The sequence below is a fragment of the Rana temporaria genome, unplaced genomic scaffold (assembly GCF_905171775.1).
Source record: "Rana temporaria unplaced genomic scaffold, aRanTem1.1, whole genome shotgun sequence".
Lineage (NCBI taxonomy): Eukaryota > Metazoa > Chordata > Amphibia > Anura > Ranidae > Rana > Rana temporaria.
This window is the reverse complement of record NW_024404791.1, coordinates 1-23,155: the sequence shown is the minus strand read 5'-3', so window position 1 is coordinate 23,155 and position 23,155 is coordinate 1. Positions and strand designations below refer to the sequence as shown.

General features: G+C 50.9%; 79 non-coding genes and 1 pseudogene across 79 annotated transcripts; all 80 read right to left on the bottom strand.

Moving 5' to 3' along the window:
• Nucleotides 1-91: 91 nt before the first annotated feature.
• Nucleotides 92-210, bottom strand: LOC120923500. Its single transcript, XR_005745974.1, has one exon. It is a non-coding gene; the product is annotated as a 5S ribosomal RNA (ribosomal RNA).
• A 100-nt stretch (nt 211-310) lies between these two features.
• Nucleotides 311-429, bottom strand: LOC120923499. The gene has a single exon (XR_005745973.1). It is a non-coding gene; the product is annotated as a 5S ribosomal RNA (ribosomal RNA).
• Nucleotides 430-529: 100 nt separating this feature from the next.
• On the bottom strand, nt 530-648 carry LOC120923498. The gene has a single exon (XR_005745972.1). It is a non-coding gene; the product is annotated as a 5S ribosomal RNA (ribosomal RNA).
• Nucleotides 649-748: 100 nt separating this feature from the next.
• On the bottom strand, nt 749-867 carry LOC120923497. The gene has a single exon (XR_005745971.1). It is a non-coding gene; the product is annotated as a 5S ribosomal RNA (ribosomal RNA).
• Nucleotides 868-967: 100 nt separating this feature from the next.
• LOC120923495 lies at nt 968-1,086 on the bottom strand. The gene has a single exon (XR_005745969.1). It is a non-coding gene; the product is annotated as a 5S ribosomal RNA (ribosomal RNA).
• A 100-nt stretch (nt 1,087-1,186) lies between these two features.
• Nucleotides 1,187-1,305, bottom strand: LOC120923494. Its single transcript, XR_005745968.1, has one exon. It is a non-coding gene; the product is annotated as a 5S ribosomal RNA (ribosomal RNA).
• A 100-nt stretch (nt 1,306-1,405) lies between these two features.
• Nucleotides 1,406-1,524, bottom strand: LOC120923493. Its single transcript, XR_005745967.1, has one exon. It is a non-coding gene; the product is annotated as a 5S ribosomal RNA (ribosomal RNA).
• A 100-nt stretch (nt 1,525-1,624) lies between these two features.
• Nucleotides 1,625-1,743, bottom strand: LOC120923492. The gene has a single exon (XR_005745966.1). It is a non-coding gene; the product is annotated as a 5S ribosomal RNA (ribosomal RNA).
• A 100-nt stretch (nt 1,744-1,843) lies between these two features.
• On the bottom strand, nt 1,844-1,962 carry LOC120923491. Its single transcript, XR_005745965.1, has one exon. It is a non-coding gene; the product is annotated as a 5S ribosomal RNA (ribosomal RNA).
• Nucleotides 1,963-2,061: 99 nt separating this feature from the next.
• On the bottom strand, nt 2,062-2,180 carry LOC120923576. Its single transcript, XR_005746044.1, has one exon. It is a non-coding gene; the product is annotated as a 5S ribosomal RNA (ribosomal RNA).
• A 98-nt stretch (nt 2,181-2,278) lies between these two features.
• LOC120923575 lies at nt 2,279-2,397 on the bottom strand. Its single transcript, XR_005746043.1, has one exon. It is a non-coding gene; the product is annotated as a 5S ribosomal RNA (ribosomal RNA).
• Nucleotides 2,398-2,496: 99 nt separating this feature from the next.
• Nucleotides 2,497-2,615, bottom strand: LOC120923574. The gene has a single exon (XR_005746042.1). It is a non-coding gene; the product is annotated as a 5S ribosomal RNA (ribosomal RNA).
• Nucleotides 2,616-2,715: 100 nt separating this feature from the next.
• Nucleotides 2,716-2,834, bottom strand: LOC120923573. Its single transcript, XR_005746041.1, has one exon. It is a non-coding gene; the product is annotated as a 5S ribosomal RNA (ribosomal RNA).
• A 100-nt stretch (nt 2,835-2,934) lies between these two features.
• Nucleotides 2,935-3,053, bottom strand: LOC120923572. Its single transcript, XR_005746040.1, has one exon. It is a non-coding gene; the product is annotated as a 5S ribosomal RNA (ribosomal RNA).
• Nucleotides 3,054-3,153: 100 nt separating this feature from the next.
• LOC120923570 lies at nt 3,154-3,272 on the bottom strand. The gene has a single exon (XR_005746038.1). It is a non-coding gene; the product is annotated as a 5S ribosomal RNA (ribosomal RNA).
• Nucleotides 3,273-3,372: 100 nt separating this feature from the next.
• On the bottom strand, nt 3,373-3,491 carry LOC120923569. Its single transcript, XR_005746037.1, has one exon. It is a non-coding gene; the product is annotated as a 5S ribosomal RNA (ribosomal RNA).
• Nucleotides 3,492-3,591: 100 nt separating this feature from the next.
• LOC120923568 lies at nt 3,592-3,710 on the bottom strand. Its single transcript, XR_005746036.1, has one exon. It is a non-coding gene; the product is annotated as a 5S ribosomal RNA (ribosomal RNA).
• A 99-nt stretch (nt 3,711-3,809) lies between these two features.
• Nucleotides 3,810-3,928, bottom strand: LOC120923567. The gene has a single exon (XR_005746035.1). It is a non-coding gene; the product is annotated as a 5S ribosomal RNA (ribosomal RNA).
• A 100-nt stretch (nt 3,929-4,028) lies between these two features.
• Nucleotides 4,029-4,147, bottom strand: LOC120923566. Its single transcript, XR_005746034.1, has one exon. It is a non-coding gene; the product is annotated as a 5S ribosomal RNA (ribosomal RNA).
• A 100-nt stretch (nt 4,148-4,247) lies between these two features.
• Nucleotides 4,248-4,366, bottom strand: LOC120923565. Its single transcript, XR_005746033.1, has one exon. It is a non-coding gene; the product is annotated as a 5S ribosomal RNA (ribosomal RNA).
• Nucleotides 4,367-4,466: 100 nt separating this feature from the next.
• On the bottom strand, nt 4,467-4,585 carry LOC120923564. The gene has a single exon (XR_005746032.1). It is a non-coding gene; the product is annotated as a 5S ribosomal RNA (ribosomal RNA).
• Nucleotides 4,586-4,685: 100 nt separating this feature from the next.
• Nucleotides 4,686-4,804, bottom strand: LOC120923563. Its single transcript, XR_005746031.1, has one exon. It is a non-coding gene; the product is annotated as a 5S ribosomal RNA (ribosomal RNA).
• Nucleotides 4,805-4,903: 99 nt separating this feature from the next.
• On the bottom strand, nt 4,904-5,022 carry LOC120923562. The gene has a single exon (XR_005746030.1). It is a non-coding gene; the product is annotated as a 5S ribosomal RNA (ribosomal RNA).
• Nucleotides 5,023-5,122: 100 nt separating this feature from the next.
• Nucleotides 5,123-5,241, bottom strand: LOC120923561. The gene has a single exon (XR_005746029.1). It is a non-coding gene; the product is annotated as a 5S ribosomal RNA (ribosomal RNA).
• A 99-nt stretch (nt 5,242-5,340) lies between these two features.
• Nucleotides 5,341-5,459, bottom strand: LOC120923559. Its single transcript, XR_005746027.1, has one exon. It is a non-coding gene; the product is annotated as a 5S ribosomal RNA (ribosomal RNA).
• Nucleotides 5,460-5,560: 101 nt separating this feature from the next.
• On the bottom strand, nt 5,561-5,679 carry LOC120923558. Its single transcript, XR_005746026.1, has one exon. It is a non-coding gene; the product is annotated as a 5S ribosomal RNA (ribosomal RNA).
• A 99-nt stretch (nt 5,680-5,778) lies between these two features.
• Nucleotides 5,779-5,897, bottom strand: LOC120923557. Its single transcript, XR_005746025.1, has one exon. It is a non-coding gene; the product is annotated as a 5S ribosomal RNA (ribosomal RNA).
• A 99-nt stretch (nt 5,898-5,996) lies between these two features.
• On the bottom strand, nt 5,997-6,115 carry LOC120923556. The gene has a single exon (XR_005746024.1). It is a non-coding gene; the product is annotated as a 5S ribosomal RNA (ribosomal RNA).
• Nucleotides 6,116-6,215: 100 nt separating this feature from the next.
• Nucleotides 6,216-6,334, bottom strand: LOC120923555. Its single transcript, XR_005746023.1, has one exon. It is a non-coding gene; the product is annotated as a 5S ribosomal RNA (ribosomal RNA).
• Nucleotides 6,335-6,433: 99 nt separating this feature from the next.
• On the bottom strand, nt 6,434-6,552 carry LOC120923554. Its single transcript, XR_005746022.1, has one exon. It is a non-coding gene; the product is annotated as a 5S ribosomal RNA (ribosomal RNA).
• Nucleotides 6,553-6,650: 98 nt separating this feature from the next.
• On the bottom strand, nt 6,651-6,769 carry LOC120923553. Its single transcript, XR_005746021.1, has one exon. It is a non-coding gene; the product is annotated as a 5S ribosomal RNA (ribosomal RNA).
• A 98-nt stretch (nt 6,770-6,867) lies between these two features.
• On the bottom strand, nt 6,868-6,986 carry LOC120923526. Its single transcript, XR_005745998.1, has one exon. It is a non-coding gene; the product is annotated as a 5S ribosomal RNA (ribosomal RNA).
• A 98-nt stretch (nt 6,987-7,084) lies between these two features.
• LOC120923552 lies at nt 7,085-7,203 on the bottom strand. Its single transcript, XR_005746020.1, has one exon. It is a non-coding gene; the product is annotated as a 5S ribosomal RNA (ribosomal RNA).
• Nucleotides 7,204-7,302: 99 nt separating this feature from the next.
• Nucleotides 7,303-7,421, bottom strand: LOC120923519. The gene has a single exon (XR_005745991.1). It is a non-coding gene; the product is annotated as a 5S ribosomal RNA (ribosomal RNA).
• Nucleotides 7,422-7,519: 98 nt separating this feature from the next.
• LOC120923551 lies at nt 7,520-7,638 on the bottom strand. The gene has a single exon (XR_005746019.1). It is a non-coding gene; the product is annotated as a 5S ribosomal RNA (ribosomal RNA).
• Nucleotides 7,639-7,736: 98 nt separating this feature from the next.
• Nucleotides 7,737-7,855, bottom strand: LOC120923549. The gene has a single exon (XR_005746018.1). It is a non-coding gene; the product is annotated as a 5S ribosomal RNA (ribosomal RNA).
• A 100-nt stretch (nt 7,856-7,955) lies between these two features.
• Nucleotides 7,956-8,074, bottom strand: LOC120923547. Its single transcript, XR_005746016.1, has one exon. It is a non-coding gene; the product is annotated as a 5S ribosomal RNA (ribosomal RNA).
• Nucleotides 8,075-8,174: 100 nt separating this feature from the next.
• Nucleotides 8,175-8,293, bottom strand: LOC120923546. The gene has a single exon (XR_005746015.1). It is a non-coding gene; the product is annotated as a 5S ribosomal RNA (ribosomal RNA).
• Nucleotides 8,294-11,199: 2,906 nt separating this feature from the next.
• LOC120923513 lies at nt 11,200-11,318 on the bottom strand. The gene has a single exon (XR_005745986.1). It is a non-coding gene; the product is annotated as a 5S ribosomal RNA (ribosomal RNA).
• A 101-nt stretch (nt 11,319-11,419) lies between these two features.
• LOC120923509 lies at nt 11,420-11,538 on the bottom strand. Its single transcript, XR_005745982.1, has one exon. It is a non-coding gene; the product is annotated as a 5S ribosomal RNA (ribosomal RNA).
• A 98-nt stretch (nt 11,539-11,636) lies between these two features.
• On the bottom strand, nt 11,637-11,755 carry LOC120923524. Its single transcript, XR_005745996.1, has one exon. It is a non-coding gene; the product is annotated as a 5S ribosomal RNA (ribosomal RNA).
• A 90-nt stretch (nt 11,756-11,845) lies between these two features.
• Nucleotides 11,846-11,964, bottom strand: LOC120923507. The gene has a single exon (XR_005745980.1). It is a non-coding gene; the product is annotated as a 5S ribosomal RNA (ribosomal RNA).
• A 98-nt stretch (nt 11,965-12,062) lies between these two features.
• Nucleotides 12,063-12,181, bottom strand: LOC120923523. Its single transcript, XR_005745995.1, has one exon. It is a non-coding gene; the product is annotated as a 5S ribosomal RNA (ribosomal RNA).
• Nucleotides 12,182-12,280: 99 nt separating this feature from the next.
• LOC120923517 lies at nt 12,281-12,399 on the bottom strand. Its single transcript, XR_005745990.1, has one exon. It is a non-coding gene; the product is annotated as a 5S ribosomal RNA (ribosomal RNA).
• Nucleotides 12,400-12,498: 99 nt separating this feature from the next.
• LOC120923545 lies at nt 12,499-12,617 on the bottom strand. Its single transcript, XR_005746014.1, has one exon. It is a non-coding gene; the product is annotated as a 5S ribosomal RNA (ribosomal RNA).
• Nucleotides 12,618-12,717: 100 nt separating this feature from the next.
• Nucleotides 12,718-12,836, bottom strand: LOC120923544. The gene has a single exon (XR_005746013.1). It is a non-coding gene; the product is annotated as a 5S ribosomal RNA (ribosomal RNA).
• A 100-nt stretch (nt 12,837-12,936) lies between these two features.
• On the bottom strand, nt 12,937-13,055 carry LOC120923543. The gene has a single exon (XR_005746012.1). It is a non-coding gene; the product is annotated as a 5S ribosomal RNA (ribosomal RNA).
• Nucleotides 13,056-13,155: 100 nt separating this feature from the next.
• Nucleotides 13,156-13,274, bottom strand: LOC120923512. The gene has a single exon (XR_005745985.1). It is a non-coding gene; the product is annotated as a 5S ribosomal RNA (ribosomal RNA).
• Nucleotides 13,275-13,373: 99 nt separating this feature from the next.
• Nucleotides 13,374-13,492, bottom strand: LOC120923542. The gene has a single exon (XR_005746011.1). It is a non-coding gene; the product is annotated as a 5S ribosomal RNA (ribosomal RNA).
• A 97-nt stretch (nt 13,493-13,589) lies between these two features.
• Nucleotides 13,590-13,708, bottom strand: LOC120923522. The gene has a single exon (XR_005745994.1). It is a non-coding gene; the product is annotated as a 5S ribosomal RNA (ribosomal RNA).
• A 90-nt stretch (nt 13,709-13,798) lies between these two features.
• LOC120923506 lies at nt 13,799-13,917 on the bottom strand. The gene has a single exon (XR_005745979.1). It is a non-coding gene; the product is annotated as a 5S ribosomal RNA (ribosomal RNA).
• Nucleotides 13,918-14,015: 98 nt separating this feature from the next.
• On the bottom strand, nt 14,016-14,134 carry LOC120923521. Its single transcript, XR_005745993.1, has one exon. It is a non-coding gene; the product is annotated as a 5S ribosomal RNA (ribosomal RNA).
• A 100-nt stretch (nt 14,135-14,234) lies between these two features.
• Nucleotides 14,235-14,353, bottom strand: LOC120923516. The gene has a single exon (XR_005745989.1). It is a non-coding gene; the product is annotated as a 5S ribosomal RNA (ribosomal RNA).
• Nucleotides 14,354-14,453: 100 nt separating this feature from the next.
• On the bottom strand, nt 14,454-14,572 carry LOC120923541. The gene has a single exon (XR_005746010.1). It is a non-coding gene; the product is annotated as a 5S ribosomal RNA (ribosomal RNA).
• Nucleotides 14,573-14,672: 100 nt separating this feature from the next.
• Nucleotides 14,673-14,791, bottom strand: LOC120923540. Its single transcript, XR_005746009.1, has one exon. It is a non-coding gene; the product is annotated as a 5S ribosomal RNA (ribosomal RNA).
• Nucleotides 14,792-14,891: 100 nt separating this feature from the next.
• On the bottom strand, nt 14,892-15,010 carry LOC120923539. The gene has a single exon (XR_005746008.1). It is a non-coding gene; the product is annotated as a 5S ribosomal RNA (ribosomal RNA).
• Nucleotides 15,011-15,110: 100 nt separating this feature from the next.
• Nucleotides 15,111-15,229, bottom strand: LOC120923511. Its single transcript, XR_005745984.1, has one exon. It is a non-coding gene; the product is annotated as a 5S ribosomal RNA (ribosomal RNA).
• A 100-nt stretch (nt 15,230-15,329) lies between these two features.
• LOC120923538 lies at nt 15,330-15,448 on the bottom strand. The gene has a single exon (XR_005746007.1). It is a non-coding gene; the product is annotated as a 5S ribosomal RNA (ribosomal RNA).
• Nucleotides 15,449-15,546: 98 nt separating this feature from the next.
• On the bottom strand, nt 15,547-15,665 carry LOC120923527 (annotated as a pseudogene).
• Nucleotides 15,666-15,765: 100 nt separating this feature from the next.
• Nucleotides 15,766-15,884, bottom strand: LOC120923515. Its single transcript, XR_005745988.1, has one exon. It is a non-coding gene; the product is annotated as a 5S ribosomal RNA (ribosomal RNA).
• A 99-nt stretch (nt 15,885-15,983) lies between these two features.
• Nucleotides 15,984-16,102, bottom strand: LOC120923536. Its single transcript, XR_005746005.1, has one exon. It is a non-coding gene; the product is annotated as a 5S ribosomal RNA (ribosomal RNA).
• A 99-nt stretch (nt 16,103-16,201) lies between these two features.
• Nucleotides 16,202-16,320, bottom strand: LOC120923535. The gene has a single exon (XR_005746004.1). It is a non-coding gene; the product is annotated as a 5S ribosomal RNA (ribosomal RNA).
• Nucleotides 16,321-16,420: 100 nt separating this feature from the next.
• On the bottom strand, nt 16,421-16,539 carry LOC120923533. The gene has a single exon (XR_005746003.1). It is a non-coding gene; the product is annotated as a 5S ribosomal RNA (ribosomal RNA).
• A 100-nt stretch (nt 16,540-16,639) lies between these two features.
• On the bottom strand, nt 16,640-16,758 carry LOC120923510. The gene has a single exon (XR_005745983.1). It is a non-coding gene; the product is annotated as a 5S ribosomal RNA (ribosomal RNA).
• Nucleotides 16,759-16,858: 100 nt separating this feature from the next.
• Nucleotides 16,859-16,977, bottom strand: LOC120923504. Its single transcript, XR_005745977.1, has one exon. It is a non-coding gene; the product is annotated as a 5S ribosomal RNA (ribosomal RNA).
• Nucleotides 16,978-17,076: 99 nt separating this feature from the next.
• LOC120923532 lies at nt 17,077-17,195 on the bottom strand. The gene has a single exon (XR_005746002.1). It is a non-coding gene; the product is annotated as a 5S ribosomal RNA (ribosomal RNA).
• Nucleotides 17,196-17,295: 100 nt separating this feature from the next.
• On the bottom strand, nt 17,296-17,414 carry LOC120923531. Its single transcript, XR_005746001.1, has one exon. It is a non-coding gene; the product is annotated as a 5S ribosomal RNA (ribosomal RNA).
• A 100-nt stretch (nt 17,415-17,514) lies between these two features.
• On the bottom strand, nt 17,515-17,633 carry LOC120923530. Its single transcript, XR_005746000.1, has one exon. It is a non-coding gene; the product is annotated as a 5S ribosomal RNA (ribosomal RNA).
• A 101-nt stretch (nt 17,634-17,734) lies between these two features.
• LOC120923529 lies at nt 17,735-17,853 on the bottom strand. Its single transcript, XR_005745999.1, has one exon. It is a non-coding gene; the product is annotated as a 5S ribosomal RNA (ribosomal RNA).
• Nucleotides 17,854-17,952: 99 nt separating this feature from the next.
• LOC120923520 lies at nt 17,953-18,071 on the bottom strand. Its single transcript, XR_005745992.1, has one exon. It is a non-coding gene; the product is annotated as a 5S ribosomal RNA (ribosomal RNA).
• Nucleotides 18,072-18,170: 99 nt separating this feature from the next.
• On the bottom strand, nt 18,171-18,289 carry LOC120923514. Its single transcript, XR_005745987.1, has one exon. It is a non-coding gene; the product is annotated as a 5S ribosomal RNA (ribosomal RNA).
• Nucleotides 18,290-18,387: 98 nt separating this feature from the next.
• Nucleotides 18,388-18,506, bottom strand: LOC120923508. Its single transcript, XR_005745981.1, has one exon. It is a non-coding gene; the product is annotated as a 5S ribosomal RNA (ribosomal RNA).
• Nucleotides 18,507-18,604: 98 nt separating this feature from the next.
• Nucleotides 18,605-18,723, bottom strand: LOC120923525. Its single transcript, XR_005745997.1, has one exon. It is a non-coding gene; the product is annotated as a 5S ribosomal RNA (ribosomal RNA).
• A 98-nt stretch (nt 18,724-18,821) lies between these two features.
• Nucleotides 18,822-18,940, bottom strand: LOC120923496. The gene has a single exon (XR_005745970.1). It is a non-coding gene; the product is annotated as a 5S ribosomal RNA (ribosomal RNA).
• A 99-nt stretch (nt 18,941-19,039) lies between these two features.
• On the bottom strand, nt 19,040-19,158 carry LOC120923505. Its single transcript, XR_005745978.1, has one exon. It is a non-coding gene; the product is annotated as a 5S ribosomal RNA (ribosomal RNA).
• A 98-nt stretch (nt 19,159-19,256) lies between these two features.
• Nucleotides 19,257-19,375, bottom strand: LOC120923571. Its single transcript, XR_005746039.1, has one exon. It is a non-coding gene; the product is annotated as a 5S ribosomal RNA (ribosomal RNA).
• Nucleotides 19,376-19,473: 98 nt separating this feature from the next.
• LOC120923560 lies at nt 19,474-19,592 on the bottom strand. Its single transcript, XR_005746028.1, has one exon. It is a non-coding gene; the product is annotated as a 5S ribosomal RNA (ribosomal RNA).
• Nucleotides 19,593-19,692: 100 nt separating this feature from the next.
• LOC120923548 lies at nt 19,693-19,811 on the bottom strand. The gene has a single exon (XR_005746017.1). It is a non-coding gene; the product is annotated as a 5S ribosomal RNA (ribosomal RNA).
• Nucleotides 19,812-19,911: 100 nt separating this feature from the next.
• LOC120923537 lies at nt 19,912-20,030 on the bottom strand. The gene has a single exon (XR_005746006.1). It is a non-coding gene; the product is annotated as a 5S ribosomal RNA (ribosomal RNA).
• Nucleotides 20,031-22,936: 2,906 nt separating this feature from the next.
• Nucleotides 22,937-23,055, bottom strand: LOC120923490. The gene has a single exon (XR_005745964.1). It is a non-coding gene; the product is annotated as a 5S ribosomal RNA (ribosomal RNA).
• Nucleotides 23,056-23,155: the final 100 nt, after the last annotated feature.

The window sequence follows — 23,155 nt, the reverse complement described above, 5'->3', positions numbered from 1 at the left end:
TGGCTGTCCTTAACTCTCTTGAAGATAGCATGGAAGAAAGACTCGGGGAAAAAAAAGATTCAAGGACTCCACCACACCAACTAAAAAAAAAAGCCTACAGCACCTGGTATTCCCAGGCGGTCTCCCATCCAGGTACTAACCAGGCCCGACCCTGCTTAGCCTCCGAGATCAGACGAGATCGGGCGCTTTCAGGGTGATGTGGCCGTAGGCGATAACCATGGCTGTCCTTAACTCTCTTGAAGATAGCATGGAAGAAAGACTCGGGGAAAAAAAAGATTCAAGGACTCCACCACACCAACTAAAAAAAAAAAGCCTACAGCACCTGGTATTCCCAGGCGGTCTCCCATCCAGGTACTAACCAGGCCCGACCCTGCTTAGCCTCCGAGATCAGACGAGATCGGGCGCTTTCAGGGTGATGTGGCCGTAGGCGATAACCATGGCTGTCCTTAACTCTCTTGAAGATAGCATGGAAGAAAGACTCGGGGAAAAAAAAGATTCAAGGACTCCACCACACCAACTAAAAAAAAAAAGCCTACAGCACCTGGTATTCCCAGGCGGTCTCCCATCCAGGTACTAACCAGGCCCGACCCTGCTTAGCCTCCGAGATCAGACGAGATCGGGCGCTTTCAGGGTGATGTGGCCGTAGGCGATAACCATGGCTGTCCTTAACTCTCTTGAAGATAGCATGGAAGAAAGACTCGGGGAAAAAAAAGATTCAAGGACTCCACCACACCAACTAAAAAAAAAAAGCCTACAGCACCTGGTATTCCCAGGCGGTCTCCCATCCAGGTACTAACCAGGCCCGACCCTGCTTAGCCTCCGAGATCAGACGAGATCGGGCGCTTTCAGGGTGATGTGGCCGTAGGCGATAACCATGGCTGTCCTTAACTCTCTTGAAGATAGCATGGAAGAAAGACTCGGGGAAAAAAAAGATTCAAGGACTCCACCACACCAACTAAAAAAAAAAAGCCTACAGCACCTGGTATTCCCAGGCGGTCTCCCATCCAGGTACTAACCAGGCCCGACCCTGCTTAGCCTCCGAGATCAGACGAGATCGGGCGCTTTCAGGGTGATGTGGCCGTAGGCGATAACCATGGCTGTCCTTAACTCTCTTGAAGATAGCATGGAAGAAAGACTCGGGGAAAAAAAAGATTCAAGGACGCCACCACACCAACTAAAAAAAAAAAGCCTACAGCACCTGGTATTCCCAGGCGGTCTCCCATCCAGGTACTAACCAGGCCCGACCCTGCTTAGCCTCCGAGATCAGACGAGATCGGGCGCTTTCAGGGTGATGTGGCCGTAGGCGATAACCATGGCTGTCCTTAACTCTCTTGAAGATAGCATGGAAGAAAGACTCGGGGAAAAAAAAGATTCAAGGACTCCACCACACCAACTAAAAAAAAAAAGCCTACAGCACCTGGTATTCCCAGGCGGTCTCCCATCCAGGTACTAACCAGGCCCGACCCTGCTTAGCCTCCGAGATCAGACGAGATCGGGCGCTTTCAGGGTGATGTGGCCGTAGGCGATAACCATGGCTGTCCTTAACTCTCTTGAAGATAGCATGGAAGAAAGACTCGGGGAAAAAAAAGATTAAAGGACTCCACCACACCAACTAAAAAAAAAAAGCCTACAGCACCTGGTATTCCCAGGCGGTCTCCCATCCAGGTACTAACCAGGCCCGACCCTGCTTAGCCTCCGAGATCAGACGAGATCGGGCGCTTTCAGGGTGATGTGGCCGTAGGCGATAACCATGGCTGTCCTTAACTCTCTTGAAGATAGCATGGAAGAAAGACTCGGGGAAAAAAAAGATTCAAGGACTCCACCACACCAACTAAAAAAAAAAAGCCTACAGCACCTGGTATTCCCAGGCGGTCTCCCATCCAGGTACTAACCAGGCCCGACCCTGCTTAGCCTCCGAGATCAGACGAGATCGGGCGCTTTCAGGGTGATGTGGCCGTAGGCGATAACCATGGCTGTCCTTAACTCTCTTGAAGATAGCATGGAAGAAAGACTCGGGGAAAAAAAGATTCAAGGACTCCACCACACCAACTAAAAAAAAAAAGCCTACAGCACCTGGTATTCCCAGGCGGTCTCCCATCCAGGTACTAACCAGGCCCGACCCTGCTTAGCCTCCGAGATCAGACGAGATCGGGCGCTTTCAGGGTGATGTGGCCGTAGGCGATAACCATGGCTGTCCTTAACTCTCTTGAAGATAGCATGGAAGAAAGACTCGGGGAAAAAAAAGATTCAAGGACTCCACCACACCAACTAAAAAAAAAGCCTACAGCACCTGGTATTCCCAGGCGGTCTCCCATCCAGGTACTAACCAGGCCCGACCCTGCTTAGCCTCCGAGATCAGACGAGATCGGGCGCTTTCAGGGTGATGTGGCCGTAGGCGATAACCATGGCTGTCCTTAACTCTCTTGAAGATAGCATGGAAGAAAGACTCGGGAAAAAAAAGATTCAAGGACTCCACCACACCAACTAAAAAAAAAAAGCCTACAGCACCTGGTATTCCCAGGCGGTCTCCCATCCAGGTACTAACCAGGCCCGACCCTGCTTAGCCTCCGAGATCAGACGAGATCGGGCGCTTTCAGGGTGATGTGGCCGTAGGCGATAACCATGGCTGTCCTTAACTCTCTTGAAGATAGCATGGAAGAAAGACTCGGGGAAAAAAAAGATTCAAGGACTCCACCACACCAACTAAAAAAAAAAAGCCTACAGCACCTGGTATTCCCAGGCGGTCTCCCATCCAGGTACTAACCAGGCCCGACCCTGCTTAGCCTCCGAGATCAGACGAGATCGGGCGCTTTCAGGGTGATGTGGCCGTAGGCGATAACCATGGCTGTCCTTAACTCTCTTGAAGATAGCATGGAAGAAAGACTCGGGGAAAAAAAAGATTCAAGGACTCCACCACACCAACTAAAAAAAAAAAGCCTACAGCACCTGGTATTCCCAGGCGGTCTCCCATCCAGGTACTAACCAGGCCCGACCCTGCTTAGCCTCCGAGATCAGACGAGATCGGGCGCTTTCAGGGTGATGTGGCCGTAGGCGATAACCATGGCTGTCCTTAACTCTCTTGAAGATAGCATGGAAGAAAGACTCGGGGAAAAAAAAGATTCAAGGACTCCACCACCCCAACTAAAAAAAAAAAGCCTACAGCACCTGGTATTCCCAGGCGGTCTCCCATCCAGGTACTAACCAGGCCCGACCCTGCTTAGCCTCCGAGATCAGACGAGATCGGGCGCTTTCAGGGTGATGTGGCCGTAGGCGATAACCATGGCTGTCCTTAACTCTCTTGAAGATAGCATGGAAGAAAGACTCGGGGAAAAAAAAGATTCAAGGACTCCACCACACCAACTAAAAAAAAAAAGCCTACAGCACCTGGTATTCCCAGGCGGTCTCCCATCCAGGTACTAACCAGGCCCGACCCTGCTTAGCCTCCGAGATCAGACGAGATCGGGCGCTTTCAGGGTGATGTGGCCGTAGGCGATAACCATGGCTGTCCTTAACTCTCTTGAAGATAGCATGGAAGAAAGACTCGGGGAAAAAAAAGATTCAAGGACTCCACCACACCAACTAAAAAAAAAAAGCCTACAGCACCTGGTATTCCCAGGCGGTCTCCCATCCAGGTACTAACCAGGCCCGACCCTGCTTAGCCTCCGAGATCAGACGAGATCGGGCGCTTTCAGGGTGATGTGGCCGTAGGCGATAACCATGGCTGTCCTTAACTCTCTTGAAGATAGCATGGAAGAAAGACTCGGGGAAAAAAAAGATTCAAGGACTCCACCACACCAACTAAAAAAAAAAGCCTACAGCACCTGGTATTCCCAGGCGGTCTCCCATCCAGGTACTAACCAGGCCCGACCCTGCTTAGCCTCCGAGATCAGACGAGATCGGGCGCTTTCAGGGTGATGTGGCCGTAGGCGATAACCATGGCTGTCCTTAACTCTCTTGAAGATAGCATGGAAGAAAGACTCGGGGAAAAAAAAGATTCAAGGACTCCACCACACCAACTAAAAAAAAAAAGCCTACAGCACCTGGTATTCCCAGGCGGTCTCCCATCCAGGTACTAACCAGGCCCGACCCTGCTTAGCCTCCGAGATCAGACGAGATCGGGCGCTTTCAGGGTGATGTGGCCGTAGGCGATAACCATGGCTGTCCTTAACTCTCTTGAAGATAGCATGGAAGAAAGACTCGGGGAAAAAAAAGATTCAAGGACTCCACCACACCAACTAAAAAAAAAAAGCCTACAGCACCTGGTATTCCCAGGCGGTCTCCCATCCAGGTACTAACCAGGCCCGACCCTGCTTAGCCTCCGAGATCAGACGAGATCGGGCGCTTTCAGGGTGATGTGGCCGTAGGCGATAACCATGGCTGTCCTTAACTCTCTTGAAGATAGCATGGAAGAAAGACTCGGGGAAAAAAAAGATTCAAGGACTCCACCACACCAAATAAAAAAAAAAAGCCTACAGCACCTGGTATTCCCAGGCGGTCTCCCATCCAGGTACTAACCAGGCCCGACCCTGCTTAGCCTCCGAGATCAGACGAGATCGGGCGCTTTCAGGGTGATGTGGCCGTAGGCGATAACCATGGCTGTCCTTAACTCTCTTGAAGATAGCATGGAAGAAAGACTCGGGGGAAAAAAAGATTCAAGGACTCCACCACACCAACTAAAAAAAAAAAGCCTACAGCACCTGGTATTCCCAGGCGGTCTCCCATCCAGGTACTAACCAGGCCCGACCCTGCTTAGCCTCCGAGATCAGACGAGATCGGGCGCTTTCAGGGTGATGTGGCCGTAGGCGATAACCATGGCTGTCCTTAACTCTCTTGAAGATAGCATGGAAGAAAGACTCGGGGAAAAAAAGATTCAAGGACTCCACCACACCAACTAAAAAAAAAAAGCCTACAGCACCTGGTATTCCCAGGCGGTCTCCCATCCAGGTACTAACCAGGCCCGACCCTGCTTAGCCTCCGAGATCAGACGAGATCGGGCGCTTTCAGGGTGATGTGGCCGTAGGCGATAACCATGGCTGTCCTTAACTCTCTTGAAGATAGCATGGAAGAAAGACTCGGGGAAAAAAAAGATTCAAGGACTCCACCACACCAACTAAAAAAAAAAAGCCTACAGCACCTGGTATTCCCAGGCGGTCTCCCATCCAGGTACTAACCAGGCCCGACCCTGCTTAGCCTCCGAGATCAGACGAGATCGGGCGCTTTCAGGGTGATGTGGCCGTAGGCGATAACCATGGCTGTCCTTAACTCTCTTGAAGATAGCATGGAAGAAAGACTCGGGGAAAAAAAAGATTCAAGGACTCCACCACACCAACTAAAAAAAAAAGCCTACAGCACCTGGTATTCCCAGGCGGTCTCCCATCCAGGTACTAACCAGGCCCGACCCTGCTTAGCCTCCGAGATCAGACGAGATCGGGCGCTTTCAGGGTGATGTGGCCGTAGGCGATAACCATGGCTGTCCTTAACTCTCTTGAAGATAGCATGGAAGAAAGACTCGGGGGAAAAAAAAGATTCAAGGACTCCACCACACCAACTAAAAAAAAAAAGCCTACAGCACCTGGTATTCCCAGGCGGTCTCCCATCCAGGTACTAACCAGGCCCGACCCTGCTTAGCCTCCGAGATCAGACGAGATCGGGCGCTTTCAGGGTGATGTGGCCGTAGGCGATAACCATGGCTGTCCTTAACTCTCTTGAAGATAGCATGGAAGAAAGACTCGGGGAAAAAAAGATTCAAGGACTCCACCACACCAACTAAAAAAAAAAAGCCTACAGCACCTGGTATTCCCAGGCGGTCTCCCATCCAGGTACTAACCAGGCCCGACCCTGCTTAGCCTCCGAGATCAGACGAGATCGGGCGCTTTCAGGGTGATGTGGCCGTAGGCGATAACCATGGCTGTCCTTAACTCTCTTGAAGATAGCATGGAAGAAAGACTCGGGGGAAAAAAAGATTCAAGGACTCCACCACACCAACTAAAAAAAAAAGCCTACAGCACCTGGTATTCCCAGGCGGTCTCCCATCCAGGTACTAACCAGGCCCGACCCTGCTTAGCCTCCGAGATCAGACGAGATCGGGCGCTTTCAGGGTGATGTGGCCGTAGGCGATAACCATGGCTGTCCTTAACTCTCTTGAAGATAGCATGGAAGAAAGACTCGGGGAAAAAAAAGATTCAAGGACTCCACCACACCAACTAAAAAAAAAAAGCCTACAGCACCTGGTATTCCCAGGCGGTCTCCCATCCAGGTACTAACCAGGCCCGACCCTGCTTAGCCTCCGAGATCAGACGAGATCGGGCGCTTTCAGGGTGATGTGGCCGTAGGCGATAACCATGGCTGTCCTTAACTCTCTTGAAGATAGCATGGAAGAAAGACTCGGGGAAAAAAAAGATTCAAGGACTCCACCACACCAACTAAAAAAAAAAGCCTACAGCACCTGGTATTCCCAGGCGGTCTCCCATCCAGGTACTAACCAGGCCCGACCCTGCTTAGCCTCCGAGATCAGACGAGATCGGGCGCTTTCAGGGTGATGTGGCCGTAGGCGATAAACATGGCTGTCCTTAACTCTCTTGAAGATAGCATGTAAGAAAGACTCGGGGAAAAAAAGATTCAAGGACTCCACCACACCAACTAAAAAAAAAAGCCTACAGCACCTGGTATTCCCAGGCGGTCTCCCATCCAGGTACTAACCAGGCCCGACCCTGCTTAGCCTCCGAGATCAGACGAGATCGGGCGCTTTCAGGGTGATGTGGCCGTAGGCGATAACCATGGCTGTCCTTAACTCTCTTGAAGATAGCATGTAAGAAAGACTCGGGAAAAAAAAGATTCAAGGACTCCACCACACCAACTAAAAAAAAAAGCCTACAGGACCTGGTATTCCCAGGCGGTCTCCCATCCAGGTACTAACCAGGCCCGACCCTGCTTAGCCTCCGAGATCAGACGAGATCGGGCACTTTCAGGGTGATGTGGCCGTAGGCGATAACCATGGCTGTCCTTAACTCTCTTGAAGATAGCATGGAAGAAAGACTCGGGAAAAAAAAGATTCAAGGACTCCACCACACCAACTAAAAAAAAAAGCCTACAGCACCTGGTATTCCCAGGCGGTCTCCCATCCAGGTACTAACCAGGCCCGACCCTGCTTAGCCTCCGAGATCAGACGAGATCGGGCGCTTTCAGGGTGATGTGGCCGTAGGCGATAACCATGGCTGTCCTTAACTCTCTTGAAGATAGCATGTAAGAAAGACTCGGGAAAAAATAGATTCAAGGACTCCACCACACCAACTAAAAAAAAAAAGCCTACAGCACCTGGTATTCCCAGGCGGTCTCCCATCCAGGTACTAACCAGGCCCGACCCTGCTTAGCCTCCGAGATCAGACGAGATCGGGCGCTTTTAGGGTGATGTGGCCATAGGCGATAACCATGGCTGTCCTTAACTCTCTTGAAGATAGCATGGAAGAAAGACTCGGGAAAAAAAAGATTCAAGGACTCCACCACACCAACTAAAAAAAAAAGCCTACAGCACCTGGTATTCCCAGGCGGTCTCCCATCCAGGTACTAACCAGGCCCGACCCTGCTTAGCCTCCGAGATCAGACGAGATCGGGCGCTTTCAGGGTGATGTGGCCGTAGGCGATCACCATGGCTGTCCTTAACTCTCTTGAAGATAGCATGGAAGAAAGACTCGGGAAAAAAAAGTTTCAAGGACTCCACCACACCAACTAAAAAAAAAAGCCTACAGCACCTGGTATTCCCAGGCGGTCTCCCATCCAGGTACTAACCAGGCCCGACCCTGCTTAGCCTCCGAGATCAGACGAGATCGGGCGCTTTCAGGGTGATGTGGCCGTAGGCGATAACCATGGCTGTCCTTAACTCTCTTGAAGATAGCATGTAAGAAAGACTCGGGAAAAAAAAGATTCAAGGACTCCACCACACCAACTAAAAAAAAAAAAGCCTACAGCACCTGGTATTCCCAGGCGGTCTCCCATCCAGGTACTAACCAGGCCCGACCCTGCTTAGCCTCCGAGATCAGACGAGATCGGGCGCTTTCAGGGTGATGTGGCCGTAGGCGATAACCATGGCTGTCCTTAACTCTCTTGAAGATAGCATGGAAGAAAGACTCGGGAAAAAAAAGATTCAAGGACTCCACCACACCAACTAAAAAAAAAAAAGCCTACAGCACCTGGTATTCCCAGGCGGTCTCCCATCCAGGTACTAACCAGGCCCGACCCTGCTTAGCCTCCGAGATCAGACGAGATCGGGCGCTTTCAGGGTGATGTGGCCGTAGGCGATAACCATGGCTGTCCTTAACTCTCTTGAAGATAGCATGTAAGAAAGACTCGGGAAAAAAAAGATTCAAGGACTCCACCACACCAACTAAAAAAAAAAAAGCCTGGCCCAGATGGCCTACCGGTCTGCTACTACAAGGCTTTTGCGGAAGTACTTCTGCCGAACTTTCTGACTGTCTTTAATGCCCTTCCGACCTCCACACATCACGCAAAAGACCTACTTAATGCCCACATTTCCCTGATTCCCAAACCAGGAAAGGACGCCTCTCTGGTATCCAGCTACCGACCAATCTCACTGCTAAATGTCGACGTGAAGCTCTACGCCAAAATCCTAGCGAATCGCTTACTTCCACTCCTCCCTAACATCATATCGTTGGACCAAGTGGGTTTTGTCCCTGGAAGGGAAGCCAGAGACAATACCATAAAAGCGCTCAATATACACCACTGGTTAAAATCCTCCAAGGGGAGGGGGTTTCTTCTCTCCTTGGACGCAGAGAAGGCGTTTGACAGAGTGGCATGGGATTACATGGAGGCAGTGCTTGGTAGACTTGGTCTTCCACCTCGCCTCATACAGATGATTATGGTACTATACTCTGCGCCAACTGCCTGCGTCAGAGTTAATGGCCGGCTGTCAAGCGCCTTCTCCCTCACGAATGGCACACGACAGGGGTGCCCCTTATCCCCGCTCATTTTTGTGCTCACAATGGAACCGTTGCTGCGTAGACTGCGTGACAACCCAACTATTAAGGGCATTGAGGTTGGCAGTAAAAGTTGCAAGGTAGCTGCGTACGCGGATGACGTTCTCCTATTCCTGTCCGACCCTATCACGACGATCCCCAATCTGCTACTCGACTTCCAGAAATTTAAACTCTTATCTAACCTCCAAATAAACTTTGACAAGTCCCATGCCTTAAACGTGTCCCTCCCTGACTCACTGGTCACACACTGCAAGCGGTCCTTCCCATTTAAATGGGAGACGCGCGGCATCACTTACTTGGGTATCAAAATACCTCCCGACTTAAGAGATCTCTATGCTCTTAATTTTCTACCGGCTCTGCAGGCCATCAAGGAGGACCTGCAGTGCTGGACCAAAGGCTTTCTCTCTTGGTTTGGGAGAGCTGCCGTGCTGAAGATGAATGTCCTCCCTAGGATACTGTATTTACTGCAAGCGATACCGATTAAACTACCGCAGTCCTTTTTTGCTGCTTTTAAGCGATGTTGCAGGGCATTCCTCTGGTCCGGCCGCTCCCCTCGATTAAGTTGGGACAAACTGATACTGCCAAAACTAAAGGGAGGGCTGGGATTACCTGACATTACTTTGTATCACAAGGCATGTCAACTGGCAAGGGTGGTGGATTGGCACCTCCATGCCGGTAGCAAGGACTGGGTATCGGTGGAAAACAAATTCCTTTCGTTTCCCATAGCTCATCTCCCGTGGATTGAAGCCCGATCGGTCCCTAAACCCTGCCTAGAGCACCCCCTAACTGGACCCACGCTCCGGAACTTTGAGACAGTGTGCCGTAAAATGGGTATGACCCCATCACCTGGACCAATGACTCCCCTAGTTCTTAACCCAGACTTTCCGCCTAGCATTACCGCTAGTGACTCCACAGTGCCTCTAGACCCCATACGGGTAAGAGCTAGCCACTTCTTTCGAAACGGAACCATGCTCAACCAGGCCGAAATGGCCACCACACTCCCGCACCTGAATATACCGTTCTTTAAGTTTCTACAAATCAGACACTTTTTGGGGGGTGCCCGAACACCCTTACGGTGGTCCCGAGACTTAACCCCGATAGAACTCATTTGTGCTGCGGACCGACCACAACGCCATCTGATTTCTGCACTATACTCCCTGCTGCTGTCAATGGTGCCATCCACTGACCAGTTCCGGGTGTCCTGGAACACTGACCTATCCCTTGACTTGTCAGACGAAGACTGGGACCACATTTGGGAGCACGCCCACAAGGGATCCGTTAATGTGACAGCCCAGGAGAATAGATACAAACTGTGCACCCGGTGGTATCGCACCCCCGAAAAACTACATAGGATCTTCCCCGCAGTTTCGGCTGAATGTTGGAGGTGTGGTGGGGCCACGGGCTCCCTCCTCCACATTTGGTGGGACTGCCCCCTGATAGTGCCGTTCTGGAAGGAGGTCCACGAGTGTATCGTCCAGATCACCACCTACTTCTTAGAGTTCTCCCCAGCGCAGTACTTACTGCACCATACTGTGGTGCCTAGGAAACATTATCGCAAGTCGCTAACATTGCATCTTGTTAACGCCGCCACACAGTGTGTCCCCTTGAAGTGGAAGTCTACCTCTGTCCCCACGTTGCATGACTGGCACCTCAGGGTTGATAGAATTAAAGATATGGAACAACTAATCCACCGTGCTAATGACACTCATGACAAATTTCGAGAATCGTGGGCATGTTGGATCCACTACCGGGAATCACACGCCTCAGTGGACCCAAATCTCCCTGCGGACGCATCCACGACCGAGCCCTCTGGGCAGTGATAGCTCTGTCCTTTACACAACTGGTCTCCTCTTCTCCCTCAGGATATTCCCCCTTCCCCCCCCTTTTTTTTTTTTTTCTCTCTCTCCCCCCCCCCCCCCCCCCCCCCCCCCCCCGACGGTTGGGGAGGGCCCCCTAGGGGCGCGGGATCACCCTTAGTTCCTACTATGCTCCCCCATTGGAGGTGTATTGATGTTGTACGAACAAATATATACATACTGATAGTGTTCTATTTTTGTTCTGTTTTGACATTGGACTCATGCTGCTTTCATTTGCATGTACTCACTTCTGCAACAACTGTACTGTACTACTGGTTGCGCCCAGTACTGAAAACGATTGTATGCCATGTCAATTGCTTAATAAAATTGTTTAAAAAAAAAAAAAAAAAAAAAGCCTACAGCACCTGGTATTCCCAGGCGGTCTCCCATCCAGGTACTAACCAGGCCCGACCCTGCTTAGCCTCCAAGATCAGACGAGATCGGGCGCTTTCAGGGTGATGTGGCCGTAGGCGATAACCATGGCTGTCCTTAACTCTCTTGAAGATAGCATGGAAGAAAGACTCGGGGGAAAAAAAAGATTCAAGAACTCCACCACACCAACTAAAAAAAAAAAGCCTACAGCACCTGGTATTCCCAGGCGGTCTCCCATCCAGGTACTAACCAGGCACGACCCTGCTTAGCCTCCGAGATCAGACGAGATCGGGCGCTTTCAGGGTGATGTGGCCGTAGGCGATAACCATGGCTGTCCTTAACTCTCTTGAAGATAGCATGGAAGAAAGACTCGGGAAAAAAAGATTCAAGGACTCCACCACACCAACTAAAAAAAAAAAGCCTACAGCACCTGGTATTCCCAGGCGGTCTCCCATCCAGGTACTAACCAGGCCCGACCCTGCTTAGCCTCCGAGATCAGACGAGATTGGGCGCTTTCAGGGTGATGTGGCCGTAGGCGATAACCATGGCTGTCCTTAACTCTCTTGAAGATAGCATGGAAGAAAGACTGGGGGAAAAAAGAGATTCAAGACTCCACCAAAACAAAAAAGCCTACAGCACCTGGTATTCCCAGGCGGTCTCCCATCCAGGTACTAACCAGGCACGACCCTGCTTAGCCTCCGAGATCAGACGAGATCGGGCGCTTTCAGGGTGATGTGGCCGTAGGCGATAACCATGGCTGTCCTTAACTCTCTTGAAGATAGCATGGAAGAAAGACTCGGGAAAAAAAGATTCAAGGACTCCACCACACCAACTAAAAAAAAAAAGCCTACAGCACCTGGTATTCCCAGGCGGTCTCCCATCCAGGTACTAACCAGGCCCGACCCTGCTTAGCCTCCGAGATCAGACGAGATTGGGCGCTTTCAGGGTGATGTGGCCGTAGGCGATAACCATGGCTGTCCTTAACTCTCTTGAAGATAGCATGGAAGAAAGACTCGGGGAAAAAAAAGATTCAAGGACTCCACCACACCAACTAAAAAAAAAAGCCTACAGCACCTGGTATTCCCAGGCGGTCTCCCATCCAGGTACTAACCAGGCCCGACCCTGCATAGCCTCCGAGATCAGACGAGATCGGGCGCTTTCAGGGTGATGTGGCCGTAGGCGATAACCATGGCTGTCCTTAACTCTCTTGAAGATAGCATGGAAGAAAGACTCGGGGAAAAAAAAGATTCAAGGACTCCACCACACCAACTAAAAAAAAAAGCCTACAGCACCTGGTATTCCCAGGCGGTCTCCCATCCAGGTACTAACCAGGCCCGACCCTGCTTAGCCTCCGAGATCAGACGAGATCGGGCGCTTTCAGGGTGATGTGGCCGTAGGCGATAACCATGGCTGTCCTTAACTCTCTTGAAGATAGCATGGAAGAAAGACTCGGGGAAAAAAAAGATTCAAGGACTCCACCACACCAACTAAAAAAAAAAAGCCTACAGCACCTGGTATTCCCAGGCGGTCTCCCATCCAGGTACTAACCAGGCCCGACCCTGCTTAGCCTCCGAGATCAGACGAGATCGGGCGCTTTCAGGGTGATGTGGCCGTAGGCGATAACCATGGCTGTCCTTAACTCTCTTGAAGATAGCATGGAAGAAAGACTCGGGGAAAAAAAAGATTCAAGGACTCCACCACACCAACTAAAAAAAAAAAGCCTACAGCACCTGGTATTCCCAGGCGGTCTCCCATCCAGGTACTAACCAGGCCCGACCCTGCTTAGCCTCCGAGATCAGACGAGATCGGGCGCTTTCAGGGTGATGTGGCCGTAGGCGATAACCATGGCTGTCCTTAACTCTCTTGAAGATAGCATGGAAGAAAGACTCGGGGGAAAAAAAGATTCAAGGACTCCACCACACCAACTAAAAAAAAAAAGCCTACAGCACCTAGTATTCCCAGGCGGTCTCCCATCCAGGTACTAACCAGGCCCGACCCTGCTTAGCCTCCGAGATCAGACGAGATCGGGCGCTTTCAGGGTGATGTGGCCGTAGGCGATAACCATGGCTGTCCTTAACTCTCTTGAAGATAGCATGGAAGAAAGACTCGGGGAAAAAAAAGATTCAAGGACTCCACCACACCAACTAAAAAAAAAAGCCTACAGCACCTGGTATTCCCAGGCGGTCTCCCATCCAGGTACTAACCAGGCCCGACCCTGCTTAGCCTCCGAGATCAGACGAGATCGGGCGCTTTCAGGGTGATGTGGCCGTAGGCGATAACCATGGCTGTCCTTAACTCTCTTGAAGATAGCATGGAAGAAAGACTCGGGAAAAAAAGATTCAAGGACTCCACCACACCAACTAAAAAAAAAAGCCTACAGCACCTGGTATTCCCAGGCGGTCTCCCATCCAGGTACTAACCAGGCCCGACCCTGCTTAGCCTCCGAGATCAGACGAGATTGGGCGCTTTCAGGGTGATGTGGCCGTAGGCGATAACCATGGCTGTCCTTAACTCTCTTGAAGATAGCATGGAAGAAAGACTCGGGGAAAAAAGAGATTCAAGACTCCACCAAAACAAAAAAGCCTACAGCACCTGGTATTCCCAGGCGGTCTCCCATCCAGGTACTAACCAGGCACGACCCTGCTTAGCCTCCGAGATCAGACGAGATCGGGCGCTTTCAGGGTGATGTGGCCGTAGGCGATAACCATGGCTGTCCTTAACTCTCTTGAAGATAGCATGGAAGAAAGACTCGGGAAAAAAAGATTCAAGGACTCCACCACACCAACTAAAAAAAAAAAGCCTACAGCACCTGGTATTCCCAGGCGGTCTCCCATCCAGGTACTAACCAGGCCCGACCCTGCTTAGCCTCCGAGATCAGACGAGATTGGGCGCTTTCAGGGTGATGTGGCCGTAGGCGATAACCATGGCTGTCCTTAACTCTCTTGAAGATAGCATGGAAGAAAGACTCGGGGAAAAAAAAGATTCAAGGACTCCACCACACCAACTAAAAAAAAAAAGCCTACAGCACCTGGTATTCCCAGGCGGTCTCCCATCCAGGTACTAACCAGGCCCGACCCTGCATAGCCTCCGAGATCAGACGAGATCGGGCGCTTTCAGGGTGATGTGGCCGTAGGCGATAACCATGGCTGTCCTTAACTCTCTTGAAGATAGCATGGAAGAAAGACTCGGGGAAAAAAAAGATTCAAGGACTCCACCACACCAACTAAAAAAAAAAAGCCTACAGCACCTGGTATTCCCAGGCGGTCTCCCATCCAGGTACTAACCAGGCCCGACCCTGCTTAGCCTCCGAGATCAGACGAGATCGGGCGCTTTCAGGGTGATGTGGCCGTAGGCGATAACCATGGCTGTCCTTAACTCTCTTGAAGATAGCATGGAAGAAAGACTCGGGGAAAAAAAAGATTCAAGGACTCCACCACACCAACTAAAAAAAAAAAGCCTACAGCACCTGGTATTCCCAGGCGGTCTCCCATCCAGGTACTAACCAGGCCCGACCCTGCTTAGCCTCCGAGATCAGACGAGATCGGGCGCTTTCAGGGTGATGTGGCCGTAGGCGATAACCATGGCTGTCCTTAACTCTCTTGAAGATAGCATGGAAGAAAGACTCGGGGAAAAAAAAGATTCAAGGACTCCACCACACCAACTAAAAAAAAAAAGCCTACAGCACCTGGTATTCCCAGGCGGTCTCCCATCCAGGTACTAACCAGGCCCGACCCTGCTTAGCCTCCGAGATCAGACGAGATCGGGCGCTTTCAGGGTGATGTGGCCGTAGGCGATAACCATGGCTGTCCTTAACTCTCTTGAAGATAGCATGGAAGAAAGACTCGGGGGAAAAAAAGATTCAAGGACTCCACCACACCAACTAAAAAAAAAAAGCCTACAGCACCTAGTATTCCCAGGCGGTCTCCCATCCAGGTACTAACCAGGCCCGACCCTGCTTAGCCTCCGAGATCAGACGAGATCGGGCGCTTTCAGGGTGATGTGGCCGTAGGCGATAACCATGGCTGTCCTTAACTCTCTTGAAGATAGCATGGAAGAAAGACTCGGGGAAAAAAAAGATTCAAGGACTCCACCACACCAACTAAAAAAAAAAAGCCTACAGCACCTGGTATTCCCAGGCGGTCTCCCATCCAGGTACTAACCAGGCCCGACCCTGCTTAGCCTCCGAGATCAGACGAGATCGGGCGCTTTCAGGGTGATGTGGCCGTAGGCGATAACCATGGCTGTCCTTAACTCTCTTGAAGATAGCATGGAAGAAAGACTCGGGAAAAAAAGATTCAAGGACTCCACCACACCAACTAAAAAAAAAAAGCCTACAGCACCTGGTATTCCCAGGCGGTCTCTCATCCAGGTACTAACCAGGCCCGACACTGCTTAGCCTCCGAGATCAGACGAGATTGGGCGCTTTCAGGGTGATGTGGCCGTAGGCGATAACCATGGCTGTCCTTAACTCTCTTGAAGATAGCATGGAAGAAAGACTCGGGGAAAAAAAAGATTCAAGGACTCCACCACACCAACTAAAAAAAAAAAGCCTACAGCACCTGGTATTCCCAGGCGGTCTCCCATCCAGGTACTAACCAGGCCCGACCCTGCATAGCCTCCGAGATCAGACGAGATCGGGCGCTTTCAGGGTGATGTGGCCGTAGGCGATAACCATGGCTGTCCTTAACTCTCTTGAAGATAGCATGGAAGAAAGACTCGGGGAAAAAAAAGATTCAAGGACTCCACCACACCAACTAAAAAAAAAAGCCTACAGCACCTGGTATTCCCAGGCGGTCTCCCATCCAGGTACTAACCAGGCCCGACCCTGCTTAGCCTCCGAGATCAGACGAGATCGGGCGCTTTCAGGGTGATGTGGCCGTAGGCGATAACCATGGCTGTCCTTAACTCTCTTGAAGATAGCATGGAAGAAAGACTCGGGGAAAAAAAAGATTCAAGGACTCCACCACACCAACTAAAAAAAAAAGCCTACAGCACCTGGTATTCCCAGGCGGTCTCCCATCCAGGTACTAACCAGGCCCGACCCTGCTTAGCCTCCGAGATCAGACGAGATCGGGCGCTTTCAGGGTGATGTGGCCGTAGGCGATAACCATGGCTGTCCTTAACTCTCTTGAAGATAGCATGGAAGAAAGACTCGGGGAAAAAAAAGATTCAAGGACTCCACCACACCAACTAAAAAAAAAAAGCCTACAGCACCTGGTATTCCCAGGCGGTCTCCCATCCAGGTACTAACCAGGCCCGACCCTGCTTAGCCTCCGAGATCAGACGAGATCGGGCGCTTTCAGGGTGATGTGGCCGTAGGCGATAACCATGGCTGTCCTTAACTCTCTTGAAGATAGCATGGAAGAAAGACTCGGGGAAAAAAAAGATTCAAGGACTCCACCACACCAACTAAAAAAAAAAAGCCTACAGCACCTAGTATTCCCAGGCGGTCTCCCATCCAGGTACTAACCAGGCCCGACCCTGCTTAGCCTCCGAGATCAGACGAGATCGGGCGCTTTCAGGGTGATGTGGCCGTAGGCGATAACCATGGCTGTCCTTAACTCTCTTGAAGATAGCATGGAAGAAAGACTCGGGGAAAAAAAAGATTCAAGGACTCCACCACACCAACTAAAAAAAAAAAGCCTACAGCACCTGGTATTCCCAGGCGGTCTCCCATCCAGGTACTAACCAGGCCCGACCCTGCTTAGCCTCCGAGATCAGACGAGATCGGGCGTTTTCAGGGTGATGTGGCCGTAGGCGATAACCATGGCTGTCCTTAACTCTCTTGAAGATAGCATGGAAGAAAGACTCGGGGAAAAAAAAGATTCAAGGACTCCACCACACCAACTAAAAAAAAAAGCCTACAGCACCTGGTATTCCCAGGCGGTCTCCCATCCAGGTACTAACCAGGCCCGACCCTGCTTAGCCTCCGAGATCAGACGAGATCGGGCGCTTTCAGGGTGATGTGGCCGTAGGCGATAACCATGGCTGTCCTTAACTCTCTTGAAGATAGCATGGAAGAAAGACTCGGGGGAAAAAAAGATTCAAGGACTCCACCACACCAACTAAAAAAAAAAAGCCTACAGCACCTGGTATTCCCAGGCGGTCTCCCATCCAGGTACTAACCAGGCCCGACCCTGCTTAGCCTCCGAGATCAGACGAGATCGGGCGCTTTCAGGGTGATGTGGCCGTAGGCGATAACCATGGCTGTCCTTAACTCTCTTGAAGATAGCATGGAAGAAAGACTCGGGGGAAAAAAAGATTCAAGGACTCCACCACACCAACTAAAAAAAAAAAGCCTACAGCACCTGGTATTCCCAGGCGGTCTCCCATCCAGGTACTAACCAGGCCCGACCCTGCTTAGCCTCCGAGATCAGACGAGATCGGGCGCTTTCAGGGTGATGTGGCCGTAGGCGATAACCATGGCTGTCCTTAACTCTCTTGAAGATAGCATGGAAGAAAGACTCGGGGAAAAAAAAGATTCAAGGACTCCACCACACCAACTAAAAAAAAAAAAGCCTACAGCACCTGGTATTCCCAGGCGGTCTCCCATCCAGGTACTAACCAGGCCCGACCCTGCTTAGCCTCCGAGATCAGACGAGATCGGGCGCTTTCAGGGTGATGTGGCCGTAGGCGATAACCATGGCTGTCCTTAACTCTCTTGAAGATAGCATGGAAGAAAGACTCGGGGAAAAAAAAGATTCAAGGACTCCACCACACCAACTAAAAAAAAAAGCCTACAGCACCTGGTATTCCCAGGCGGTCTCCCATCCAGGTACTAACCAGGCCCGACCCTGCTTAGCCTCCGAGATCAGACGAGATCGGGCGCTTTCAGGGTGATGTGGCCGTAGGCGATAACCATGGCTGTCCTTAACTCTCTTGAAGATAGCATGGAAGAAAGACTCGGGGAAAAAAAAGATTCAAGGACTCCACCACACCAACTAAAAAAAAAAGCCTACAGCACCTGGTATTCCCAGGCGGTCTCCCATCCAGGTACTAACCAGGCCCGACCCTGCATAGCCTCCGAGATCAGACGAGATCGGGCGCTTTCAGGGTGATGTGGCCGTAGGCGATAAACATGGCTGTCCTTAACTCTCTTGAAGATAGCATGTAAGAAAGACTCGGGGAAAAAAAGATTCAAGGACTCCACCACACCAACTAAAAAAAAAAGCCTACAGCACCTGGTATTCCCAGGCGGTCTCCCATCCAGGTACTAACCAGGCCCGACCCTGCTTAGCCTCCGAGATCAGACGAGATCGGGCGCTTTCAGGGTGATGTGGCCGTAGGCGATAACCATGGCTGTCCTTAACTCTCTTGAAGATAGCATGTAAGAAAGACTCGGGAAAAAAAAGATTCAAGGACTCCACCACACCAACTAAAAAAAAAAGCCTACAGGACCTGGTATTCCCAGGCGGTCTCCCATCCAGGTACTAACCAGGCCCGACCCTGCTTAGCCTCCGAGATCAGACGAGATCGGGCACTTTCAGGGTGATGTGGCCGTAGGCGATAACCATGGCTGTCCTTAACTCTCTTGAAGATAGCATGGAAGAAAGACTCGGGAAAAAAAAGATTCAAGGACTCCACCACACCAACTAAAAAAAAAAGCCTACAGCACCTGGTATTCCCAGGCGGTCTCCCATCCAGGTACTAACCAGGCCCGACCCTGCTTAGCCTCCGAGATCAGACGAGATCGGGCGCTTTCAGGGTGATGTGGCCGTAGGCGATAACCATGGCTGTCCTTAACTCTCTTGAAGATAGCATGTAAGAAAGACTCGGGAAAAAAAAGATTCAAGGACTCCACCACACCAACTAAAAAAAAAAAGCCTACAGCACCTGGTATTCCCAGGCGGTCTCCCATCCAGGTACTAACCAGGCCCGACCCTGCTTAGCCTCCGAGATCAGACGAGATCGGGCGCTTTCAGGGTGATGTGGCCATAGGCGATAACCATGGCTGTCCTTAACTCTCTTGAAGATAGCATGGAAGAAAGACTCGGGAAAAAAAAGATTCAAGGACTCCACCACACCAACTAAAAAAAAAAGCCTACAGCACCTGGTATTCCCAGGCGGTCTCCCATCCAGGTACTAACCAGGCCCGACCCTGCTTAGCCTCCGAGATCAGACGAGATCGGGCGCTTTCAGGGTGATGTGGCCGTAGGCGATCACCATGGCTGTCCTTAACTCTCTTGAAGATAGCATGGAAGAAAGACTCGGGAAAAAAAAGATTCAAGGACTCCACCACACCAACTAAAAAAAAAAGCCTACAGCACCTGGTATTCCCAGGCGGTCTCCCATCCAGGTACTAACCAGGCCCGACCCTGCTTAGCCTCCGAGATCAGACGAGATCGGGCGCTTTCAGGGTGATGTGGCCGTAGGCGATAACCATGGCTGTCCTTAACTCTCTTGAAGATAGCATGTAAGAAAGACTCGGGAAAAAAAAGATTCAAGGACTCCACCACACCAACTAAAAAAAAAAAAGCCTACAGCACCTGGTATTCCCAGGCGGTCTCCCATCCAGGTACTAACCAGGCCCGACCCTGCTTAGCCTCCGAGATCAGACGAGATCGGGCGCTTTCAGGGTGATGTGGCCGTAGGCGATAACCATGGCTGTCCTTAACTCTCTTGAAGATAGCATGTAAGAAAGACTCGGGAAAAAAAAGATTCAAGGACTCCACCACACCAACTAAAAAAAAAAAAGCCTACAGCACCTGGTATTCCCAGGCGGTCTCCCATCCAGGTACTAACCAGGCCCGACCCTGCTTAGCCTCCGAGATCAGACGAGATCGGGCGCTTTCAGGGTGATGTGGCCGTAGGCGATAACCATGGCTGTCCTTAACTCTCTTGAAGATAGCATGGAAGAAAGACTCGGGAAAAAAAAGATTCAAGGACTCCACCACACCAACTAAAAAAAAAAAAGCCTGGCCCAGATGGCCTACCGGTCTGCTACTACAAGGCTTTTGCGGAAGTACTTCTGCCGAACTTTCTGACTGTCTTTAATGCCCTTCCGACCTCCACACATCACGCAAAAGACCTACTTAATGCCCACATTTCCCTGATTCCCAAACCAGGAAAGGACGCCTCTCTGGTATCCAGCTACCGACCAATCTCACTGCTAAATGTCGACGTGAAGCTCTACGCCAAAATCCTAGCGAATCGCTTACTTCCACTCCTCCCTAACATCATATCGTTGGACCAAGTGGGTTTTGTCCCTGGAAGGGAAGCCAGAGACAATACCATAAAAGCGCTCAATATACACCACTGGTTAAAATCCTCCAAGGGGAGGGGGTTTCTTCTCTCCTTGGACGCAGAGAAGGCGTTTGACAGAGTGGCATGGGATTACATGGAGGCAGTGCTTGGTAGACTTGGTCTTCCACCTCGCCTCATACAGATGATTATGGTACTATACTCTGCGCCAACTGCCTGCGTCAGAGTTAATGGCCGGCTGTCAAGCGCCTTCTCCCTCACGAATGGCACACGACAGGGGTGCCCCTTATCCCCGCTCATTTTTGTGCTCACAATGGAACCGTTGCTGCGTAGACTGCGTGACAACCCAACTATTAAGGGCATTGAGGTTGGCAGTAAAAGTTGCAAGGTAGCTGCGTACGCGGATGACGTTCTCCTATTCCTGTCCGACCCTATCACGACGATCCCCAATCTGCTACTCGACTTCCAGAAATTTAAACTCTTATCTAACCTCCAAATAAACTTTGACAAGTCCCATGCCTTAAACGTGTCCCTCCCTGACTCACTGGTCACACACTGCAAGCGGTCCTTCCCATTTAAATGGGAGACGCGCGGCATCACTTACTTGGGTATCAAAATACCTCCCGACTTAAGAGATCTCTATGCTCTTAATTTTCTACCGGCTCTGCAGGCCATCAAGGAGGACCTGCAGTGCTGGACCAAAGGCTTTCTCTCTTGGTTTGGGAGAGCTGCCGTGCTGAAGATGAATGTCCTCCCTAGGATACTGTATTTACTGCAAGCGATACCGATTAAACTACCGCAGTCCTTTTTTGCTGCTTTTAAGCGATGTTGCAGGGCATTCCTCTGGTCCGGCCGCTCCCCTCGATTAAGTTGGGACAAACTGATACTGCCAAAACTAAAGGGAGGGCTGGGATTACCTGACATTACTTTGTATCACAAGGCATGTCAACTGGCAAGGGTGGTGGATTGGCACCTCCATGCCGGTAGCAAGGACTGGGTATCGGTGGAAAACAAATTCCTTTCGTTTCCCATAGCTCATCTCCCGTGGATTGAAGCCCGATCGGTCCCTAAACCCTGCCTAGAGCACCCCCTAACTGGACCCACGCTCCGGAACTTTGAGACAGTGTGCCGTAAAATGGGTATGACCCCATCACCTGGACCAATGACTCCCCTAGTTCTTAACCCAGACTTTCCGCCTAGCATTACCGCTAGTGACTCCACAGTGCCTCTAGACCCCATACGGGTAAGAGCTAGCCACTTCTTTCGAAACGGAACCATGCTCAACCAGGCCGAAATGGCCACCACACTCCCGCACCTGAATATACCGTTCTTTAAGTTTCTACAAATCAGACACTTTTTGGGGGGTGCCCGAACACCCTTACGGTGGTCCCGAGACTTAACCCCGATAGAACTCATTTGTGCTGCGGACCGACCACAACGCCATCTGATTTCTGCACTATACTCCCTGCTGCTGTCAATGGTGCCATCCACTGACCAGTTCCGGGTGTCCTGGAACACTGACCTATCCCTTGACTTGTCAGACGAAGACTGGGACCACATTTGGGAGCACGCCCACAAGGGATCCGTTAATGTGACAGCCCAGGAGAATAGATACAAACTGTGCACCCGGTGGTATCGCACCCCCGAAAAACTACATAGGATCTTCCCCGCAGTTTCGGCTGAATGTTGGAGGTGTGGTGGGGCCACGGGCTCCCTCCTCCACATTTGGTGGGACTGCCCCCTGATAGTGCCGTTCTGGAAGGAGGTCCACGAGTGTATCGTCCAGATCACCACCTACTTCTTAGAGTTCTCCCCAGCGCAGTACTTACTGCACCATACTGTGGTGCCTAGGAAACATTATCGCAAGTCGCTAACATTGCATCTTGTTAACGCCGCCACACAGTGTGTCCCCTTGAAGTGGAAGTCTACCTCTGTCCCCACGTTGCATGACTGGCACCTCAGGGTTGATAGAATTAAAGATATGGAACAACTAATCCACCGTGCTAATGACACTCATGACAAATTTCGAGAATCGTGGGCATGTTGGATCCACTACCGGGAATCACACGCCTCAGTGGACCCAAATCTCCCTGCGGACGCATCCACGACCGAGCCCTCTGGGCAGTGATAGCTCTGTCCTTTACACAACTGGTCTCCTCTTCTCCCTCAGGATATTCCCCCTTCCCCCCCCTTTTTTTTTTTTTTCTCTCTCTCTCTCCCGCTACCCCACCCCCCCCCCCCGACGGTTGGGGAGGGCCCCCTAGGGGCGCGGGATCACCCTTAGTTCCTACTATGCTCCCCCATTGGAGGTGTATTGATGTTGTACGAACAAATATATACATACTGATAGTGTTCTATTTTTGTTCTGTTTTGACATTGGACTCATGCTGCTTTCATTTGCATGTACTCACTTCTGCAACAACTGTACTGTACTACTGGTTGCGCCCAGTACTGAAAACGATTGTATGCCATGTCAATTGCTTAATAAAATTGTTTAAAAAAAAAAAAAAAAAAAAAAGCCTACAGCACCTGGTATTCCCAGGCGGTCTCCCATCCAGGTACTAACCAGGCCCGACCCTGCTTAGCCTCCGAGATCAGACGAGATCGGGCGCTTTCAGGGTGATGTGGCCGTAGGCGATAACCATGGCTGTCCTTAACTCTCTTGAAGATAGCATGGAAGAAAGACTCGGGGGAAAAAAAAGATTCAAGGACTCCACCACACCAACTAAAAAAAAA